The sequence below is a fragment of the Xenopus laevis genome, chromosome 8L, assembly GCF_017654675.1.
Source record: "Xenopus laevis strain J_2021 chromosome 8L, Xenopus_laevis_v10.1, whole genome shotgun sequence".
NCBI lineage: Eukaryota > Metazoa > Chordata > Amphibia > Anura > Pipidae > Xenopus > Xenopus laevis.
Genome location: NC_054385.1, coordinates 58,159,063 through 58,182,132, shown reverse-complemented (window position 1 = coordinate 58,182,132; position 23,070 = coordinate 58,159,063). Strand labels below are relative to the sequence as shown.

The 23,070-nt window shown below is 36.0% G+C and overlaps 1 protein-coding gene across 1 annotated transcript in view; it reads right to left on the bottom strand.

Annotated features, from left to right (window-relative positions):
- Positions 1-23,070, bottom strand: part of htr2c.L (5-hydroxytryptamine (serotonin) receptor 2C, G protein-coupled L homeolog) — a 187,275-nt gene that overhangs the window by 96,390 nt on the left and 67,815 nt on the right. The window contains exon 2 of the mRNA XM_018229986.2: positions 12,252-12,426. The gene's annotated coding sequence lies outside the window, so the exon portion shown is untranslated. The remainder of the gene's footprint in view (positions 1-12,251; positions 12,427-23,070) is intronic.

Here is a 23,070-nt window from a genome sequence, read left to right as displayed (position 1 = left end):
AATTGGGGAAACCACCTATTATAACCTAGGAGTAAAATTTGTATTACTAAGTTTGTTAAACTAGTGACCCCCTACCTGAAGTACTTTTTATGTATTTTTACTGTTCTTTATTGTGTTCCTTGCCAGCCAGATTTTAAATTGAATGAAGTAAATTGTATACATTCTAAATAACTTGGTTTTAAAATACACCTTTAATTTATTCTTTTACTTTTTCTTGGGGATTTAAGGTGTTTTTTTAGACCAGTGAAAAAGTTTTTCCTTTTGCCACACTACCTCAAGTAACCCTTCCCTGGGTGGGACTTTCAGTTTACCCAGGCAAACAATAAATAGTTTTTTTTCTGGATAACCTACGTTTTTTTTTTTAGGAACCCCAAAATGAAGACACCCCTTATGACCATTTCTGTCATTCCAGCTACTGCAAAATAAACACATTTATCACATTTTATGTGGGGTAAAACTACACAAATGTAATTTCACTCAAGGAAGTTATTCCCCCCAAATCCGAAATGGGTACACGTCTTTCTACTCCATATTATCAAACCGCCAAGCTTTCCTAAAATTGGTAATTTTGATGAAATTTCTGAACATCACCTTAAAGCTAAACTTTGAAAAATCTTATCTCCCACATATCATTGGGTACCAAGAAAAATTAAATACATATTTAAGCATAAAAGCGTCACCAATGAAGTAGCTCACCAAATTACATAGGTGGCCCAGGTAATCCTGCCCCAGGCCCTCAGGCCAAGGGAGCGGACAATCCGTAAATAAACAAAAATGTTGTCACACATAGATCAGACCAAAAATGAGTAAAAACTTGAAAATTTTATTTATATAAGCATCTCTCGTCTAACACGTTTTGTGTCACACGTTTTGTGTCACTGGGACACTAAGTACAGTATTAATTTAGCCTATGCTTATGAGGGTGCTGCCCAATTATACTGCTTCTGTTTATAGCTGCAATTTTTGTGAGGTGACAATTATTTTAATTTTTTTTAGTACTCTTTGCCTGATTTTTTTATGCTGTATTATTTTTCCTAATACTGTATTATTTATTCAGAAAGTATGTTTATGAGATATCCCCCCACTTGATTCCAATTAATTTTACTCACTTTTTATTTTTTTTCCTCATTTCATATTTCTTTTTTTTTATAGAATGTGTTGCTGGCAGATATGATCCCAGAAAAATACTGTACAGGATCTGACAATTTAAAGGAATGTTGTAACATTTACACTACAATGAGCAAGCACAAAGGAACACATTCAGGAATAAACTTTTCCCCAGTGAAATCTTTTTAAAGCAGCACTTTCACTTGAATACAGTATGTTAACACCCACCATTGTAAGGCATCTTACATGCAAATCATTCAATTTTGTATAAAAACTTGGTTTAGTTTCACTTTAATGACATATCAGAAGCTTTGAATTCTATACATTTTTTATCAATCATTTTTAGGTTATTATACCATCATGTGCTCTTATCCACCAGTAATATATGTTTGAGTAGTGTTTTTTTTCAGTTTCTTGTCTTTTCTTATTACCATCCCAGTATGTACCACTGAAACTACTGTGTGTATGTTGCACAAATATAGTAGTATATTGAGGTATAAATGTTAAGGATCTAATCTTTATATTTAAAAAAAAAAATGTTTCTGCACCTACAGGTTTGAAGGGAAACACCTGGTTGGGGTGATAAGATGTTAACAGCAGTTGGTCCCAGAAAGAAAATTCAGAAAACCACAAGCAAAATATTCATTGAGGCAGCATGTCAGAAACGATGGTCAGGTTATGTACATATACTGGGGTATCTTATTTTGCTCAGCCCCATGGCCTAAAGTTGTTGATATATGAGCTGTTAACTGGGGCATTATTTAAGGAAAGATATGTTTGCCTTGGAGAGGTACAGTATAGCAACCAGTTTGAATTTTAAACTTTATTACCATAATAACCAAAGGGTGGCCAGGCCAGGTAAGGAGCTTTATATATATAACCAAAGGAATGGTGCACTCCGTAGACAAAATTAATAGCTACAAGGATTGCGACACTCACAGGGTTTTAGTGAAAAAACAAAAACATTTTCTTATAACTTTATCTGTGTGGTGTGTGATTAGATAGTTGCAGTGTTTCTACATTGCATTTGTTGTTATTGGCCCTTAATTGGAAGCCCTGGCTAATTTACATAGCTGTCCCCTTTTCATCAGAAATGTTTTTTGATGCATTAAAGTATCACTATAATGCAACTGTCCTTTTACAGGATAATTAGATTTTATTTCTCAGCTACTAGTAGAAAATATTTTCTCATATCACATTTAGTCTTAATTAGAGTATCTGGGGAAAATAGTTCACTCAAGTCATTAGAAACACAAAAGACTTGTGTGTTCATTAAATAAATCTGGATAGACCAATACCGTAACAGTAATGTATATTTATTTTAAAATTGCATCAAGCGATATTTAGCCAGTTATTTCAAGTTTATTTAAAGTCAATAGAGAGGGAACTTGGTAGTGTCATGGATCGGCAAATTCATTATTATTATTTCATTCAAATTCAAGAAATAAAACATCTAGCAGAATTCTCCAAGTTATGTGTTACAAAAAACATTTTCCATTTCTGTCCAGGAGACATGCAGAAAAATATATTGAAACGCTAAATAATTTTGAAAAAGCGGTTTTCTTACTTGGTCATGCAGGTTGCGGATTTGTGCAGTTTCTGGAAAGCAACAATAATGCTTACCATTGTCCCAGATAAGGTTGCATGTAAAAAATATTATAATAAAAACAAATTATGAAAATTACACAATGAGCCTGAATGTGATATCTTATGGAGGGGAACATGCAGTATATTATGGTGAATTTATATTGATGGAATAATGCATCCCAGCAAGATAAGGGAACCTTCCCACCAATCAAGAACTGGATCAAAGATGTCCTTAAATAACTGAAGGACCTGAAACTAAGCACTGAGAATAATCCATGACTGGCACAAAAATTTGCTCATCACTATTCCCCACCTCAGTAAATGCTTAACCTACCCACATCTGTGCTTGGACATAATATGCACAATTTTGTCCTACAATAGTAAAATCTCTTTAAACAAAGTACTTTATTTTGGATGTGAAAAAATATATAAATTGCCAGAATTATATACCTGACCTTTAAATTTTGTTAGCGATGTATTTTTCTGTTTATAATCAATAAAATTCTAACATGTGCTATACAAAGCATTAATTTATTTAATATTGGTGGTGCAGTATGTTTTATCCAGTTAAAATAAATAGAAATTAGATATTTATCCTTTCTAGACATGTACAAAGAATGTGAAATATTGCGCGCTTTCCTTGGAAAATTTGTTTTTTCATGATTGTAAACTAGTGCACTTCAAACAGAAAACATATTAGAACTGTGAAGTTGGGTGCTGTATTATGTCAAAATACATTATCTATACCCTGTAAGCATTATAAATCAACACACAAACAGAAATCTATCACTTTTGTAAAGTCATTATGCAGAATGGATATTCTAATTGAAATCTTATGTTGTTGTTTTAGACTAAATATTATTCAGATGACTTTGTCATACATAACTCATATTTCCAAATTAAATAAAATTCACTTGCACAGTTGATGTTTTGGCAATGAAAATTACATTTACTGGACACTACTACAAATTGTCCCCTCAAACATGCCAAACATTTAATGGCACATTTATAAAAGAAATCCCGGGTGCACAATATCACAATACTCTTTCTTTTGACTCTCACAACTGCGACTATCGCATATAAGTGAGGGCATAACTTCCAGGACTGTAATGGAAACTGTTACATTTTCTCAAGATGGCTTCCAAGATGGCGACCCTCTGCTCCACCGCATGGCTCCTGCTGGGCGCTGTCCTGTGACATCAGCATCTTCTCGCCCTGGGATTGGTCGCCGGCGACGGAACGGACGCCGGCGTCAGAATCGGGCGCCGGCGTCAAGACGTCAGCGTGAGGACGCTGGCGTCAACATTTTGGCGCCAAGCCTTGGACTATTTAAACCCAATTCCCCTTTTCTTCTTTGCCCAATTATAGGTTCCATTGACTTGTGTTCCTGGGTGTGTTATATATATATTCTGATTATCCGTGTACCGACCTTTGCCTGTTTCTTGTCTTCGTTTGATTGCCGCCTGAACTGATATTTTGCCTGTACCTTGACGATTCTTCTGGATAAACCCTTTTTGTACTTCGAACCTGGTTTGGTCTCCTCTTTGGTCCTCAACTTTACTGCTGCGCCTTCGGGCCCATTACAGTATAATTGGGCCGCCGAACGTGTCAACCAAGCATTGGAGCAGTTCCTGCGTTGTCATGTGTCCTTGTGTCAGGATGACTGGTCGGACCTTCTTCCATGGGCGGAGTTTGCCCACAACAATTCCATGCATTCCTCTTCCCAGAAATCTCCTTTTTTTTGTGTTTTTGGTTTAAATCCTTTGGCATTTCCTCAAGACCTCCTACTCACCAACGTTCCTGCCGCCAATGATCAGGCTGCCCATATGATGGCCATCTGGCATGCTACGGCTGCTAATTTGGAAAAGAGTGCTTCTTCCCAGAAGAAATTTGCCGACAAAAAGCGGATTGCTTCTCCTACTTACTCTCTTGGTGACAAGGTTTGGTTGTCCACTCGAAATATTCGTCTCAGGATTCCCACTCCTAAACTTGGTCCCAAGTTCATCGGTCCCTTCCCCATCATCGAGGTCATCAATCCTGTGGCGGTCCGTCTTCTTCTTCCGTCTGAGATGAGGATCCCTAATGTGTTTCATGTGTCTCTCCTTAAGCCTGCAGTCTCCTCTCCCTCTTCTTCTTCCACAGCTCCTGTTGTCGTCGATGATCTTTTGGAATTCGAAGTTAGCAGAATCTTAGACTCTCGCTTTTCCAGGGGTGCTCTCCAATACCTCATTGAGTGGAAGGGTTTCGGTCCTGAGGAATGCTCCTGGGTGAGGAAATCTGACGTTCATGCTCCCATCCTTGTCCGCAGGTTCCACAAGCAGTTTCCCTCTTGTCCTGGTCCCGGTGGTCCTGAGGCCCCCCCTAAGGAAGGTGGTACTGTAATGGAAACTGTTACATTTTCTCAAGATGGCTTCCAAGATGGCGACCCTCTGCTCCACCGCATGGCTCCTGCTGGGCGCTTTCCTGTGACATCAGCATCTTCTCGCCCTGGGATTGGTCGCCGGCGACGGAACGGACGCCGGCGTCAGAATCGGGCGCCGGCGTCAAGACGTCAGCGTGAGGACGCTGGCGTCTGCGTCTGACGACAGCACGTCAACATTTTGGCGCCAAGCCTTGGACTATTTAAACCCCATTCCCCTTTTCTTCTTTGCCCAATTATAGGTTCCATTGACTTGTGTTCCTGGGTGTGTTATATATATATTCTGATTATCCATGTACCGACCTTTGCCTGTTTCTTGTCTTCGTTTGATTGCCGCCTGAACTGATATTTTGCCTGTACCTTGACGATTCTTCTGGATAAACCCTTTTTGTACTTCGAACCTGGTTTGGTCTCCTCTTTGGTCCTCAACTTTACTGCTGCGCCTTCGGGCCCATTACAAGGACTTATTGGTTAAAATGGACCCAGTACATTGTTATCAAACGATCACACCAACAACATGGCTGTCTTCTTCAAGTCATCTTATCGCTGGTCCGATATTTAATCATCCTCATACTGGAAAATGTATTCAGATTAAACACAGGTTGACTTGTACATCAGAATTTTTGATTTATTATATCAAATGCCTTGTGTATAGTTTGTTTTATGTCGGGAAGACAATCACGACTTTTCTTGAACGTATGGCTAACCACAGAAGCTGAATTCGGCTGGCATTGGAAACTGGTAAAGCTGATACTCCGGTGGCCTCCCACTTTTTGCTCCAGAAACATTCACCAGTGAGTATGCGAATCATGATCATCGATTATGTACCTCCACCAAGAAGAAGTGGTGACCGGGAATCAACATGGTTGAAATTAGAACTTCGTTGGATACATAGATTAAATACTATAAGTTCTCTTGGACTGAATGAGTTGGTCTCTTATGCACCTTTTTATCTACCTTAATGAACTGATGGGGAATGAACTATGCCTATCTTATTGTAGACCTTTAATCTAGGATCATTGCTTAATGCATTTTTGTAGCATCCTTTGAATTGGTTGCTTTTTTTATATTTATTGATTCCAGTTAGCATTATAAGGTCAAGTTGATTTTGGAAAATGATAATGGTTGTATGGAGTGAGATAAAGTGTTGTTTTATGAATAGTCACATACTAGGTCTATCTATTCACATTTTTAATAGAGAATAAATATGAAGTTTTAGAGGTTTTGAGATATGTAAAATTGAACTGTGCAATACATGTGTAACAGAACTGTGTTATGCAACAATAAGGCCAAGGGATTTGGTGATTTTCACGGTGGAGTAGTAAAGGGCACAATATGTAGATTAAATGGTTGGTGATTCTCACTTTGGATCAGTAAATGCCACTGTACATATAGTTTTAATAGCTGTGATCCTCACTGTGGATTAGTAAAATATATGACATATAGAAATATATTTACTCATGGGTGTTTCATATAGTGTATACACATGTACAATATCACATAGAATGTAATTTGTCACATATGGTGGGGGCCCCGGCACTGATGCGGCTCAGCAGTACACAATGTATTTTACATCATAAACTCCTCCGGATGGTCTGCTGTAGGAGTATCCATGGGGCAGAAGTAGAGACGTAATTTCTGTGATTTAGTGTGGTAAGGTGAACTGTGGGATAATCTAGGCCCTTCTGTAGCAGTAAGATGAAGGCACTCGAGACTGCATCCGTGTTCTCATGTTAGGTACAACATATATTTTTACTGCAAATTGAGGTTGCATCGATACCTGAGAGTTACCCCACACAGGACATGGGAGTGAACACCATATGATGATGGATACACTGGTAAGTGCACATGATTCTAATTTTGATATAAGTATAACAGTTATTGGGGCACTTGGGGTTGACTACAGGCCTGTCAAGGTTTCAATGGGAGAAGTCCCATTGTGCGTTGGGTTTCGGGCAATACCCTGAAATTTTCCTAGTTTTCGGGTGAAAATTACAAAATATTTTGAAAATCGGATGAAAAAGTCAGTGAAAACCTGATTTTTTTTCCCGCAAAGCAAATTTTCAGGAAAATGTTATAATAAATAAGCATAAAAAAAACCCGATCGGATTTGATCGTAGTTTGTAGCAGAAAATATTGAGATAAATTCAGACTTTGATAAATAACCCCCTATGTATTTAAGGGTTATAGTTATTGCACTGTGTAACTTGGAGCTGGGGTTACAGCTGAAACGTTCGTATTCTATTTGGAATAATTTTTTTATTTTCATAAACCCTGTGAGTGAGACTTTTTCTAATTTGGTGTATATATATATATATATATATATATATATATATATATATATATATATATATATATATATATAATATTGGCATAATTATAATCATTACTATATAAAGGAGCAAATATAACTCAGTGTATACAAAAATCTTCTATTATTTATGATTTAGTATTTTCCTAATTTAAATTGAATCTAAATTTAATTAAAATGATAGAACTAAATCAGTGTTAAATAATGGATGATGGTATCGTCTACTAAGAAGAATGTGATTTCTTTTTAATTATGGTTATCGACAAAGTATGAGGGAAAAAAGAGTGTAGCAGAGTTTAATTTGTGGCTGTGGACATAGGATGCACAAAATGATCAATATTAATTGATTGTGAAGTTAAAGAAACAATAAAAATGTAATTACAGTTCCCAAGAAGTTTATAAGAAAGAAATGATATACCAGATAGCAGCAATCAGCTTTAGGAGTATTCAACCATTTTTCAGATGAATTCATAATGACCATATTAATTCAAATATATAATTAATGAATTGATCAATTCATTTTATAGTTTCATTTACATATAAATTCAATTACATAACAAATGACTTTCTATATCACAAGAAACCTGGTTTTCTAGCAAATATGATTTATTAATTTAATGGAGAGTTTATGTTCATAGGGCACAATGGTGAATTGCTGTTCCTTTGTCTGATGCATTTCTCCGGGGGGCGTATTTTAAGCCTTGGCATAATTTCACTCTTTTTTCCAATAGTTAATTCCTTCTTTTTGTTTCCCCCTCCCCCCCACTGTTTACTTTATCCCCTTATATAGCAACCACATTTTCCTATTTAATCCATATTTCCCAATGATATGATTTAGTTGTGTATTCTATTCATTTTCTCATATCATCTTAGTACTAGTATTGTACTCTGAACAAACTAAAGTTGGATCATGGGATGTGCAAACCCCTTTCCTGGTTTCTAATAATTATTTGGGGGTCATTTAGTAACATCTAACTAATTTAAAAAAATATATCCACAAATCTCAAAAAAATGTGGTTTTCAAAATTTTTTGAAAAAGCTTTAAAAATTAGAGATTTATTAGGTATAAAACCCACAAAAACTAATACAAGACTTTGCCAGGTAAAAGATGTCAAGGTCCTTCAGAAGACAATGGGTGCTGCACTGATCTTTTTGGACTGCTCTAAATCAATTCAGACTTTTCAAGGTTTTTGTATTTTTATATCTCTACGATTTGTCAAAAAAATTTAATTTCTTGAGTTTTTCAAGGTATTCATATTTTCTAGCTCAGAGTTCTGTGTAATTTTTACGATCCTAATTTTTTTTATTCGTATTTTGCAATGCATATCATCATCTCATGTGGCTATGTACAACAACTGCATACACTATGAAAATACTTCTAGAGAAATAAACTTTAGCAAAATGATAAATAGATTTCTGCTGTTTGGGTGAAATATACAGCTTTCAGTACACTCCCTCTACAATTTTTTCATATTCATTCATAGCAGCTCACATTTCTGGTTTTAGGCTAATTTTGTTCCATAAAACTGCTGTGTTTTGTGTGGGAGTTAAGTACTTTCTCATCACAAGTTTGTTTTGTACTTTTTCCCTTAATGCTTCTGGGTAAAGCACAGATTGTCTCACTTTATTTGATATGGTATTTGTTGAAGGCTGCTGTCTTGTGTTTGCAGTGGTTCTCTAGAGCTAAAAGAATATTAGTGCATAACAAATGTGTTTATATTTTATATGCTGCACACCAAGTAACTAGCTAAACCTAAACACCCTACAGATAAATAGTGTAGCAGAATAGATAAAAGATCTGTCCAGTTAATAAGAAAACGACCAGGTATCAGGGCTGAAAGGCAATTAGAGTCAAGAAGTACGGACTATGAAGGGATGTGGTACTGGGGAACAGGCAAAACCAGATAGGGACCAATCAATGCTCCTAACTTTATTGATCCCACCACCTGAAACACTGTCACTGTTCTCACTTCCCATTTTCCTTATTTTTTGATCAGGTGTTTCAGTTCCATATAATATTTGGTTTCTTGAAAAAACATAGGGTGGAACTACGGCTGACACATCCACTAGGAGAGAGAGGTTTAGGGGCAAATTCACTATGCGCCGAAGCGCATAACGCTAGCGTCAATTCGCTGGCGTTGGTCATTTTCGTTACTTCGCAAATTCACTAACGAACGCTGGCGTAAATTCGCTAGTGTTACTTCGCACCCTTACGCCTGCCGAATTTGCGCAACGGACGTAACTACGCAAATTCACTAACGCGCGCATTGTACTGAACGCTACCTTTTACGCTAGACTTCCTTCCCCCACCTCAGACCAGGCGAAGGGCAATAGAGTAGATAGGGATTGCTTCAAAAAAAGTTCAAATTTTTTCTAAGTCCAAAAAAACGCTGGCGTTTTTTCTATATTATGGGTGATAGGCTGAAAAAGATCGAAAAATTTTTTGGGGCTCCCCTCCTTCCCCCATACATTTCCTAACTCATGCAACTTAACTATACAGTGGGCACATGTGTAGGGCAAAAAAAAAAATTTATTTAATGTTTTGAAGGTTTCCCAGGCATTTGTAGTGATTGTATGTATTCCTCCATTGAAATTTGAATTTGGCGCCGTATGCAAATTAACCATCGCTAGCGTAACTTCGCTTTGCTTAGCGAATCAATGCTAACGCAACTTCATGCTACACCTGAGCGCAACTTCGGATTTTAGTGAATTTGCGGAGCGCTAGCGAAACTACGCCTGGCGAAGTGCGGCAAAGTGCAGCGAAGTTACGCCTGGTGCAACTACGAATCTTAGTGAATTTGCCCCTTAGAGTTATGTCGGCTGTTTCCAAAAAAAAAAAAAAAAAATAAGCAGAAATTCAAAAAGAAAAGAAAGATGAATTTGTAACATATTTGACATTCAAAAAATTGCACTGAGTAAAGAATAACAATAATGACATGATAGGGGTATTCGTTTGGCTAATCAGTCTATTTTAGAAGGCCTTTGACATCAGTACAAAATTAAAGAACATTATTTATAGATGATTAATCTGAATTCAGAAGTCTGATTCACTATTATGCAATTCATGGTTTACCAATTACAGATAGTAGCCGACACTCATACATAATCACTTACAGTACTTCTTGGGTGTACATCCCATAGCAGCAATCTACTTCTGGAACACCAAATCAGTCCACCTTTCACCAAACTGACAGCAACCTTTATGGTTAAAAGAACATTTATTCACATAATTATCAAGCACAGGCCATGACAAGAAAATGTTTCAGAAACATTTCAGGTCTTCGTAGACATTAGTCCTGAAACATTGCTGTGTCATGGTCTAAGCTCAGAAAGTAAATAAAGTCAATCAGAGTGATGTTGACATTGTAATCAGTTAACAGTTTACCAAGTTTTCCAGTGATTTTAAACTAATATGCAGATATCCACAACAGAATAGTTCACAGTCACCAACCACAATTTCCCATGGTAGATAATGACTTCGACTAATTACATGGGTGGAATGCATTAGGTGTCAGTTTTCCATACGCAACATTAGTGCAGACATATCAGGAGTAGTGATGAGCGAGTTTATTCGCCAGATGCGAATTTGTGGCGAATTTGCACGTTTCGTGAATCGCGAAACAGGCGTGAAAATTCAAAAAACGGACACCGGCGTCAAAACCGAGATGCCAGCTCCGTTTTGCAAATTTCTTGCCGTTTTGCGAATTTCGCTGGAAATTCGTGTATTCGTGAAAGCGAAACATTGCAAATTCGCCCATCATGAGTGAAGATTAACTAACGACCTCACCAACTTTTTAATTTGCCTCAACCTGTGCTATATCCAAACCTCATGGTAAAGTTTTTCTTGTGAATGTTTTAGCCAGACTGCAGTCTGAAACCTTTTCAGAAGGAAGGGTTTAGAGCAGTGGCTACTTTTATGAGTGGTGGGGGAAATTTTGGGGATCAGTTCACCCTACATTTGAGTTTTTAAAGATTTTTTTCAAATTCAAATAAACCCAAAAACCTACCAAACGTACCAGCTTACCAAATTGTATGTGTGCATATTTATGAACAAAAAAGGAGAAAGATTGCCAGCTCATGGTTTGCTTTTAAAAAAAATGATTACAAAACAATGAGATGTTAGCACCACACAAGTCTGTAGTGCATTCAAAATCAAGTCCTCCAGCAAACAGTGTGACTAAAACCATGTTGCACCTATCCTTAACTCAGGAGCTCTATTCAGAAAGCAGGGAGATTTGTTATTTATCAACAAACTTGAATATAAAAAAACCTATTGAATAAAAATGTGAAAAAAACTGAACCACAGCAAAAAAAAGTGTATTCTACTCATCATTTTCAGTTGATCTACCAGCTCTTAACAAAATTAGAAAATAAAAAAATCCCTTACATTTTGCAGAGGAGAACTCCCATTAACTTCTACATGAATTCATCAGCTTTTAGATGCCACATTTTTATAAGTATTTTGAGTTTTTGTGTTCCCTAAAATTCACATTGGAACGCTAATTGGAATTTGTGAATTTTTAGTGAAAAAAAACAAATTGTAGTAACATTAAACATTGATAAAACTCATCCCTTTAAAAAAAAAAAAGCCTAGCGTTTCTATCATTTGCTATGCTCAGTTTCATTCCACAGTGAAATGGCTTAGTATTGTCTGCTTCACATTCTATATATTTTATACACTACATGAAATAAATTGGGTAGATTTCATTCATAATTAACTGATACTTAAAAAAAATTACAAAGTAGGTAAACTGTTTTTCAGATGTAAAACACAGATAAATATTTGATTCCCAAGGGTTAGGTATGTTTTCCTTTAGAAAGAAGTACCTTACTGAATACCAGCGGATGTTGTTGGGAAGTTTTTTCTTGGGGCCGCCAGCATGGGGTTTTTCCTGTATATTCCATTAGGAAACATGTTCATAAACAGCAATCCATCTGATATCCTTTAAAGCATGAATGTTTTTGTTATTCTTCTATATGGATTTGGTTTGCACCTTGGATCCTAGATATTAAAACATGGAAAACAAAGTGTAAAAAATAAAGAAATAAAATAAATAATAAATAACCCCATTAATACAGGACTAGAGTGTTTCATGTAAATTGTTTGGATCACACAGAGCAGCCATATAGTCAAAACTGGTTAGGAGTCCTGCATGAGAAATTAAAACGAGCTGTATGGAGCACATATTTATTCTGTTTTAAGCAGCATGCTGACACAACATCACATAGGCTTAGATTGTAAGCTTTCATGAGCAGCCCCCCTTCTGTGCATCTATATTGGTGAAATGTTTTTCTGTTTATGCCTTGTATTTGTATCCCTTTACTCTTCTGCAGGAAACAAAGACTCTATATAAATAATAATAATATTAATAACAAGTGTGTTTCTATTCAATTTAAAGAGCAAGTATCAATTACATACAAGCATTTTCTGTATAAATGTTTTAGATTTTTTAATTTATGCATGCTACAGCAAACTCATTTAAATTATTAGTCAGATTTTGGTGTTATGTTCATTTCTGACAGCATTATACCTAGATGAATAATATATCAAACAAAACTGACTAGCTACAATTCCAATTTAAAATTCCTTGAAATTGGTAAAACCATTAAAATATGTTGCAGCTTTAAATAATATATTATTATATAACTCCTAAATACATAATATATCTTCACCCTGTGTTTGATATAGGCTTGTTTTCTGATATAACATATTTTTAGGTTTTACAGCCTAATTTTCTTAGACATCTCTAATATTTGAAACATGATTTTAATTTACACAGATTCTTATGGACACTTTGCTGCATGTAAAAATACCAGTTCGATAAAGTTGAAACAAAAATGTAATATTTGCTACTAACAGAAATATTGTAAATGGGAATTCTAGTGATTTTAGCACTTTGGTTCTTAAAATCATTGTTACCGCATAAGCCAAAACACCTATGTTTGAACCAATTCACTCTCTGAAACCTAAAGCCCTATGGTACAAATTCTTGACTTATATAATCAGATGGTTATTTAGGTTCAAAATGGAAAATAAATTTGTATTTCCAAGCTCAGCTTGTAAGAAAAACATCAGTTTCAGGTATTGTTAAATATGTTTTTCCCCAAATTAAATTTATTGTATAATCCCTGATTAGAGTCTTTTTTTTCAAGCATCTGTCATGTCTAAGGATTTTCCCAGCCAATTTTTATAAGAATTAATTTGCTCTTGAATACTGTACATGTAGGGCTTATGTGTAATAGCAGGGTATTGTGCACTTTCAAAAAAACATGCATCAAAAAAACAGCCACCCTCAGCGGATGAGCTGGTATTCATATCTAATACTGGATCAAAGCAGTCTAGATAGAAAAATATATATTACTTATTTCTTCAGTGTGTGACTTCTGATCAGAGGTGAGAGGGAGTAGGGTAGTGTTCCCCATCACTTCCAAATCCATTAGCACCCCAAACATAATCAGAAAAGAGGCATTGGCAGTCTGAGTATTCATTTCAGATAAACCAATCTGATGGGACAAATTATCTGCTAAGATGCCTACTGATGCACAACTAGTTTAGCAGTTAGGTAAAAACTGATTAGAATGCTCAACCATATTTTTCAATTTATATCAGCTATATACTTCAATACTCATCTTTTATTTTTATAGCTTACATAGTATTAAACAAAAGTATGCACATTTCTTTAGAAAAGGGTATGTATTATATATAATGCACTAATTATATTTTATTTCAAAGTTCAAATCATTAATGTACGGTATAATAAAATGTCCTGTATAGATGATTTGGTTGTGAAATGTAAATAGTTCTAGGTCCAAATTACATTGTAGAATTTTCATTGCTCCATATGTATCCATAAACTATTCTGACAGCTCAGTATGGGGTTGAAATCTTTTTTTTTTACGTTTTGCATAATTAAGTCCACTGGGCACATGATGTATTAAACAGATACATATTTCTCGAGCATCGGAAACATCTGCGATCTCACCAATACATTATGCTCTTATTTTAAGGTTACAAAATTGTAAATGTCATACTGAGTAATTTGGGTTGAGGGGGTTGAGTCCTTGGTTCTTGAGTTGCTATAATGCTCATCATATTCTGGTTTTAATTGGGCCATTATTTACTTATTGGGGCTACCACTAACTCACTTTAATCAGTCAGTGCTATCAGAGAAGTCACTAGTTCTGAATGCACCGTTAGCCAAAGGTACACATAAACAGCAACTCGAGTGTGAGATAACTAATTTTCTGATTATGTACGACAATTCAATGTATATTGCAGGATCTATGCCTCCTATTGTAAGAGGTTCTTTTTGTCCTATTGTAAGAGGACATTTAAGGGCATATTTGTTAAGGATCAAATGTGGTGTTTACCATGAAGCTTTTAGTTTTTTTGTGGGTTTTTTTTGGTCAAAAATCAATTTTTCGACTTAAACTCAAGTTTTTTGAGATTTATTATACTCTGACCCTGGAAATCATTTATTTATATAGCGCTGACAAGATATGCAGTGCTTTACCTTAGTTATAACAAACAGGGAATAAATGGTGGATAACAAACAAGGGTTACAGAGTACAATAAGATTAGAGGGCCCTACAAATTAGAGTTTGCAAAGTAAAGATTAGGGTACAATTGAGACATTAGGATTTTAGAAACAATTTGTGATTTTTGATACAACAATGATTGATTAATTAAGGTACAGTGAATACGCTTCTTTAAACAGGTGGGTCTTTAAGGAGTGCTTGAAAGTTTGGAAAGAAGGAGAAAGCCTGACAGCTCAAGGCAGAGTTCCAAAAAAGCAGAAGCCCGAGAGAAGTCTTGCAGACGAGAATGAGCAGAAGCGATGAGAGGAGAAGCAAGGCGAAGATCAGAAGCAGAACGCAGATTGCGTGAAGGAGTGTATTTCGAGATCAGAGATGAAATATAGGGAGGGGCTTCGTTATTAAGGGCCTTGAATGTGAGTGTTAGTAATTTGAATTTGATTTTAGAGGAGATTGGGAGCCAGTGAAGGGGCATGCATATGGGAGCAGCTGATATTGAACGGTGAGATAGATTAATGAGCTATGGAGATAGCTTGAATCTGAAAATACACCATCTAAAACCTGTAGTGGTCATGTAGGAGTCAATGGCAGAGGTCCCTCGAACCATTTGAAGATGTTAATAGCCTTCATTATGTCGAGTTTTTTTCAGAGGGTTTTGCCCAAAAACATGATCAATTTGAGCATTTGCGTTGTTAACCCTGATATAAGTCAAATCTCACTGATTTGTAACTATCATGTTGTCATTTATAGAGGGTTAATGATGCATGATACATGTATATACATTACGTAGCATGCAGTCTCAAGCTTTTCAATATTTTCAGAATAATGTTGTTATATCATATCTAACAGTTTGGTTGTATTATTCCTTATATAAACAAAGAAGTTGTAATTACATTTGAATACATTTATTTTCATGAGGGAAAATAAGCAGAAATTATGTTATGTAATGAAATAAAAGTGGAATACAGCACATATTCTTATGTGAAGACTAAGTAAAATACTTCAGCAACTCGGGTCCAGATTCTTAGTGCCTTCCCATTGCTTGTAGTACCCACTAAAAGACGGCATTTCGATTTTATGGTCAGGAACAAGGAAACACTTGTTATTATTGCTGAGCATACATAAGATGGCCATATATTATAAGATCCGATATCATTTGGTGGATGTTAGAATGTATGAGATGGGCAATCTTGGACTTATCTGATTGTTTGTCCATAAGGCCAACAAGCAGATTATAATTGCCACTATGCAGGCATGGACCATATGAATGTGCAGATGCAGTCCTTGATCCAATGAGAAAATCAAACCTGCCCAATTAATATCTGACTTTTGGGCAGATGTTGATCATTCAGGCCCATAGCCTGGCACCATACGTGGGCCAATAAGCTGCTGACTCATTTATGTGACTACCTTCAAAGTGCTGTGGTATTGTGTTTCATGGCCATGGCAATATCTGCATGTACTTTGTTTGACATTACTGAATTTGTGTAAGTTTTATATAGTATCCAGACTCTTACCACAGTCCCAAGACACCCCCTTAATGGCAGGGCTATTTGGTTTTGATTTGACCATAGTGTATTATTATATGTGTGATGATGATCAAAAACCCACAGAAGTGACAAGAAGTATCACACTTGTTTGCTTCTTCACCCTAGGCTACCATTTCTAAATATAATGGCAAATATGTAATGGAAAGGCTGAATATTCTGTTCATAAAGTATTCTACTGTATTCACACAGTACTTAATGCCTTTCCTAATATTTATAGAAACATATTGGCTGCATGCCCTACAAACAGACGTTTTCTTTGAAATAACTGTAAACTATTTAGAAAGGGTAAAAGAAACTTGTTAACGTGTTAATATTTATAGTTGATCTGCACCACTTTTTGCCAGAGAAATAATGTACTTTAGTTTGAATTCTGTACTAAGCCTGAACTAAGCAGTTTTCTGCAATTATGAATCGATTTTTCTTTCACTCATTCCCAGGGATGTCAAAAATGATAATTATAGTTCCTAATAAGATGCATATTGATGCAACCATGAAAGCATTTAGAAATAGGAACTGTTGTCACTCATGAAATGAGTTTGTCATGCTTTTGGGCAACTGATCAAAAATTAAAATGATTGTATAAGAGGGGGACAATTAATATGAAAAAAATTATATGATCTATTGATTTTCTACCCAACTGGTTTACATATTTTGATTTAAATTAATGTTAATGTTCTGTATAATGACATCCAATTCCATATTTTAGTGTGCTAGTTATGATTGTATCTTTCTAATCTGTAGTTAATACTCTATTCACTCTCTGTCTAATGTAATTAACAACCAAGGTGATTCTTTTTGAAAAATAGCCTGGTGTATTTAAAGGAAAAGTGATGTTTGAAATTTTGCATGTACAGTATTTATCTATTTTGCCAGTTCTTATTCCCTTGGAACCCGTCCAAGGTAACCTCTTTCAAAAGTCTACAGTAAACAAGAAGACCAACATGTTAGAACACTAATGGGAAATATTTTTACTGATAGAAATCTGCTTATCTTTACAACCATTATCATGGGCATTGTGTGCCTGAAATGAATTTCCATAGAAGATTTTTTTACATGCAATGTTAACTTTTTAAATTAGTGTTAGTTTAAAGCATATCTCTGGTATAAATAAGGTGAAGATGGCCAAAGATTGGAGGGAGAGACATAGAAAGGCAAGAGGTAGTAACAGAGAAGGAGACTGAAGTGTTGAGAGAGAAAGCAATATGTTTAGAAAGTTTGCCTCCTCCCGTAACAGATATTTACATACATAGAAGTTTCTGCCCTTTAAATAGCCTGCTATGTATTATGATTATGTATGAGTTAAGCCTTTGGGACTAAACTGTCACGTGGTTTCTTCATTCGAATACCTTAGTTTTCTGCTGATCTTTTTTTTTCCCTAAGTGGGGAAAAAAAGCTTTTTGGTTTCTTTTTTTGTTGGGGAAAAAATCAGTCAGGGATCCAAGGTATTCAAATGAAGAATCCAAATGCTCGAGCATTCTTAAATTGGCCCCTATGTGTAGCCTGTCTGATGTCACATATCACCCCAATAGGATTGCTCTTGCTGCTTTAAAGTGGTTTTGATTTTTAGTATTTACAGGCTTTTTTTCAGTGATGGTGAATTTCTCCTATTTGGCTAAGCTGAAATATTGGCGAATTTCTTGCAAAATTTGCATAAAAATTAGTGAAAGTAACTCGCGGCCGAAATTTGCTGACACAGGCAATTTTTGGTCTGAGTTTTGTGAATTTATTGACCAGCGGCGAAATGCGGAAATTCGCCATGAATTCACACCAGGCAAATTTATTCACCCATCACTAGCTTTTTTCATTAAAGAAAAGTATATTGAGTGTTAAAAGAATGTCCCCAAATAATTAGACATTTCACTTTTGGGTTGCCCCCTGGAGATATTAAACAGATTGTAACAACTCACCCTAGTGGGCCGGCGGGGACACCCGTCGCAACATTGACGGGGACGCCCGCCATGCTGTCCCCCATCCTCTTCGGTGCCAGTTCCATAGTGCATGCGTGGCGCGCATCTCCTGTATTTATAGGTGCGTTGTCGCTGGCGTAATGATGTCAGTGCGCAATGGCGTCAAATTTAAAACTATTTAAAGGGGACTTGGTGTCCTATTCATTGCCCGTTATAGGTTAATCTCTTGTGAGTTCCTGGGTGCTAGCTTGTATTTTGCTTGTATCGGATTCCTGTTTGACCCCTGCCTGAATAATTATTCTGACTTCTGTGATCCTGACCCCTGCCTGGTAACCGACTATTATGTCTTCTGTAACCTGACCTGTGCCTTCCTGACTATTCTGATTGATCTCCTGGTTTTGACCTTTTGCCTGTCTGACTCCGTTTGCATTCTGCCTGCACCGACCTGGCCTGTTTGACTACATCTTCGTGCATTCCTTGTATTATGACCTTTTGCCCAAAAGACTTTGCTAACGATCATGCCCCTCTGCTTGTCCAGAACCCTTATTAAGACCTGGCGGCATCCAATTAGCCGAGGTCTCCTCCCGAGGTGAAAGGCGGCTGCTAAAGGCGGAAACAAGAGCCGAGACCAGGGAGCCTAGCATTGGTTCTGGATATTGGGTGCCAATTCGTGATACAGATGGTATAATGAGAAACCTCCTTTGGTATATTATTCCGTGCTAGTAATAATATCAGTTGAATGCCTTAAGAGATGGAAGAGTAGCAATGGATGGTAGGTACTGAGTTTTAATAGTTCAATATATGTTCGCATGGTTGGCAAGATAGTTTTAGTGGTTTTAGGAACTTCTTGTTTTTTTATTAGCACCTATAATTTGGAGTAGATTATTGGGATAATTTGTGCAGCTTCTATGTTGATCCAGTGCTTAGTATTCTTGCAAGTCATAACCACAGAAATGACAAGACACATTTAGCCTCCTTTCAGTGAGAATCCCTGGAATGATTTAGATGTCTGTGATGAAGACACATTGTGAATGCTACAGGATGCGGATAAAGATGATGAGAAGCTGTGATGCAGATACCAACCCATCTATTTCACATTTATTTCGTTTTACCAGACTAGCCATAGTCGGGTCTCTAGTAAATAATCTGAATATATCTTTTTCATCTTATGCTGTTGAGCAAAATTAAGCTTATACAATGCTGCGCACTAATATATCGATTATAAAAAGAATTTAGAAGAATCATTTAAATATTTTTTTTTGCCAAATTAACATGCAAAAAGTTCTTTGGTGAAATGAATATTTAGCAAGTTTGTTCATCTCTATTCATGAAAACAGTGTATTTTTTATGGTCAAATACATTTCATGCTGAAGAGAAAAATCCCTTATTTAGACAGTCCTACTTGGTAATTACTGTAACTCGAGTCAATAGTGGAAACTGAATGCGTAATTGCTAACATTTTATGTTCCAGAAATAAATTCTCATTGTAAATGTACCTTAAAAAATCCTTTTCAGGTTGGAAATAGCACCACTCACAAAATGCATTACTTTATTGAGTATTTACAGTTATTAAATATATATAGATAAAGGAGAACAAAAGCTTAAGCTAAAGTACACTGTAGACTAGAAATGTTTTACATTATGTTTTGAGCTTCTATACCAGCCAAGGCAACCACAACCCTTTAGCAGTGAAGATCTGTTCCTGTGAAGATGTTCCCAGTAGCTCCCCATCATCTTTTCTGCTGATTCACTGAACATGCTCTGTGCTGCTGTCACTTACTGAGGTTGGGACTGACTCAAAATATACATTACACATCGAAAATAAATGTCACTAAACAAGGCTGATTCGTAATTTATACATATACTTACTACATGGCAGCAGAGAAAGCAGTGCAACTGGCATCAGAATTTAATAATCAGCCTTGTAGCATCAACTTACATTAAAGGCCAAGACAAAAAATAAAAAAATATAGGGCACACTTCCGCATGAAGTAACTTAAAACCGCTGTTTATTGTTACATTAAAAAACAGGTGGCTGCTGTGGCAATAATGTACCAATAAACAATGTTTTTCATTTAGTTCATGAGGAAGTGTGCCTTACATTTTTTCTCATTTTTGTTTTGGATAACTGCAGTTTGAGGAGCTCTGTACAAATGTAGGCACGCTGAATCCTCTTGATCTGTCTGTGATACCAAACTAAAGGAGTAGGGGTGAGTCTGACATGTTTATTAAACTATTACAATTTATATAACAGGCCAACCTAATTTATTGCTTGATAATTTGCTACGACCCATAAGCTTAGCTTCTCAACAGCTGCGCAGAGCTCATGTTGACCCCCTGTGACAAGTTTGAAGTCCTGGATCATTGCTGCTATTGACAAGCTGAAACTTTAGGCTGGTGCAATAAGTTCAATATATAAAATATGACATTTTTAGCCATATTCATTGTTAGGGTTTAGTCCTCCTTTCAGTATACTTTATCTGTGCATAAATGGGCAGCTTCGGGAATGGTAAAGATTTGGTAAGAATTGTATTTAATAATATACAGTAGGTTCGTTTTGATAAACTTACATGGCATCAGAAGAAGAGTTATGTGACCACACAAAGGTCCAAGGCTACACAGATGTACAGTATGTATGTATGTGTTGAAAACAAATACAAAAAAGGGAGGGTGGTTATTGTCTATAGCCTGTGTATAGACGCACACACCAGCACAGAATTGCTCTTCCACAGATACACAACTTGCCTGGGTGCAAGTGATTTTTTCCCCTGAGGAAGTTCACCACAACAGTGTATCACTAAAAAGTTTTGCCTGGACCAGTTGAGTGTAGAGATGTAGCTTGTATTTATACAATATATATACCATATTTTTACTCAAGGTTAATAAAATGATGAAAACACACACACTTAAAGGAGAATTCAACCCTTTACCAAAAAATTCACTATATAAACTGTGCCTAGTGAAATTGGTTATAATCGTTAGATTATTGGAAATATTAACTCATTGAACAGGCATTCCTTTACTGTTTTTTGCAGTACTGTACAATCCCTTCTGTCTGAAATTGTTTAGCTGATTAAACCCCTAAGTTTAGAAAAAAACCAGAGTGAGTCTAAAAAAATGGCCATAATGCAAGTCCACAGTGGAATAAAGGCAGCGCACTCCTGGGTTTCCATAATGCAAGTCCCCCTCATCAAGAATAAAACACAGGGGCAGATTTATCAAGGGTCGAATTTCGAAGTAGAAAAAGCTTCGAAATTCGACCATTGGAATGCTTCGACTTCGAATATCGAAGTCAAAGTTTTTTTACATTGAATTTGGCTCTTTGTGGTCGAAGTAAAATCGTTAGATCGAACGATGAAATCTTTCGATATGAACGATTCAAAGGATTTCATCCATCGATGGAACAATTATACTTTGACTATAAAAAACTTAGAAAAATGCTCTAGAAGTTCCCCATAGGCTAACATAGCACTTTTGCAGGTTTAATTTGGCATAGTTTTGAAGTAGAAGTTTTTTAAAGAGACAGTACTTCGATTATCGAATGGTCGAATAGTCAAAGTATTTTTACTTCGAATCAAATTCGAAGTCGAAGTTGTAGTAGCCTATTCGATGGTCGAAGTATCCAAAAAATTACTTTGAATTTCGAATTTTTTACTTCGAAAATTCCCTCGAATTCACTTCGACCCTTGATAAATCTGCCCCATAGTGTTTGCACAGTAGCGCCTATTATAAAGCCATGTATGTGGGTCGATAGCGGCCATCTTAGTGACATCAGGAAAGAAAAGATGTTACCTGCGTCAGAGCATTATATATTATAAAATAAATAGATGCAAATGCATGCTAAATATAAAGTGAAAAAATAAGGCAGCGATTCAGTACAGCAGTTGGAATACTTATAATATATATTAAAATTATACAATGTATGTATGTATAACTTTATTTGTAAAATGCTGTTAAGAAGCTGCAGCGCTGTACAGTGCATATATATACATATATATATACATATATATATATATATATATATATATATATATATATATATATATATATATATATATATATATATATATATATATATCCATCCACCATTGAGGTCTGCGCTCGTCGTTAGAAATCCAAACTCGGGTGCTGTGTACAGATCGTAAAATCCAAAGGTCCAAGGGTTACACACACACCATTGCTTATATCAAGATTTTATTTTGGAAAAATCATTAAACGTGCATTGCATCAACGTTTCGGTTCAGGGTTTAGAACCTTTCTCAAGATGCCTTTCCATATAAATGGCTATGTTTCAGTTACAAAATTTAAAACGTACTTACTCCCGCCCAATTGCTGACATAGCAAATCACGATTGGAGCAGCATAAATGGCAACAATTAAAATACTAAATACGCTTATACACAAAGTCAAAAAAGAAACAAAGTAATAATTCACACAAAAATAATATACATAATATACCTTATCTTGGAAGACAAATGTTACAAAGTTGCAAAGACTAGCGTTTTTCAAGAAAGCAATTAAATGAGCAGTATTCATTTAACCCTCGTGGGGCCAATGTATCTAAGGTTTTAATCCAAAAACATTCACGCTGTAGCAACATCCGTGAGCGGTCACCTCCCCTACGTGGCATGGGGACATGATCGATCGCCATATA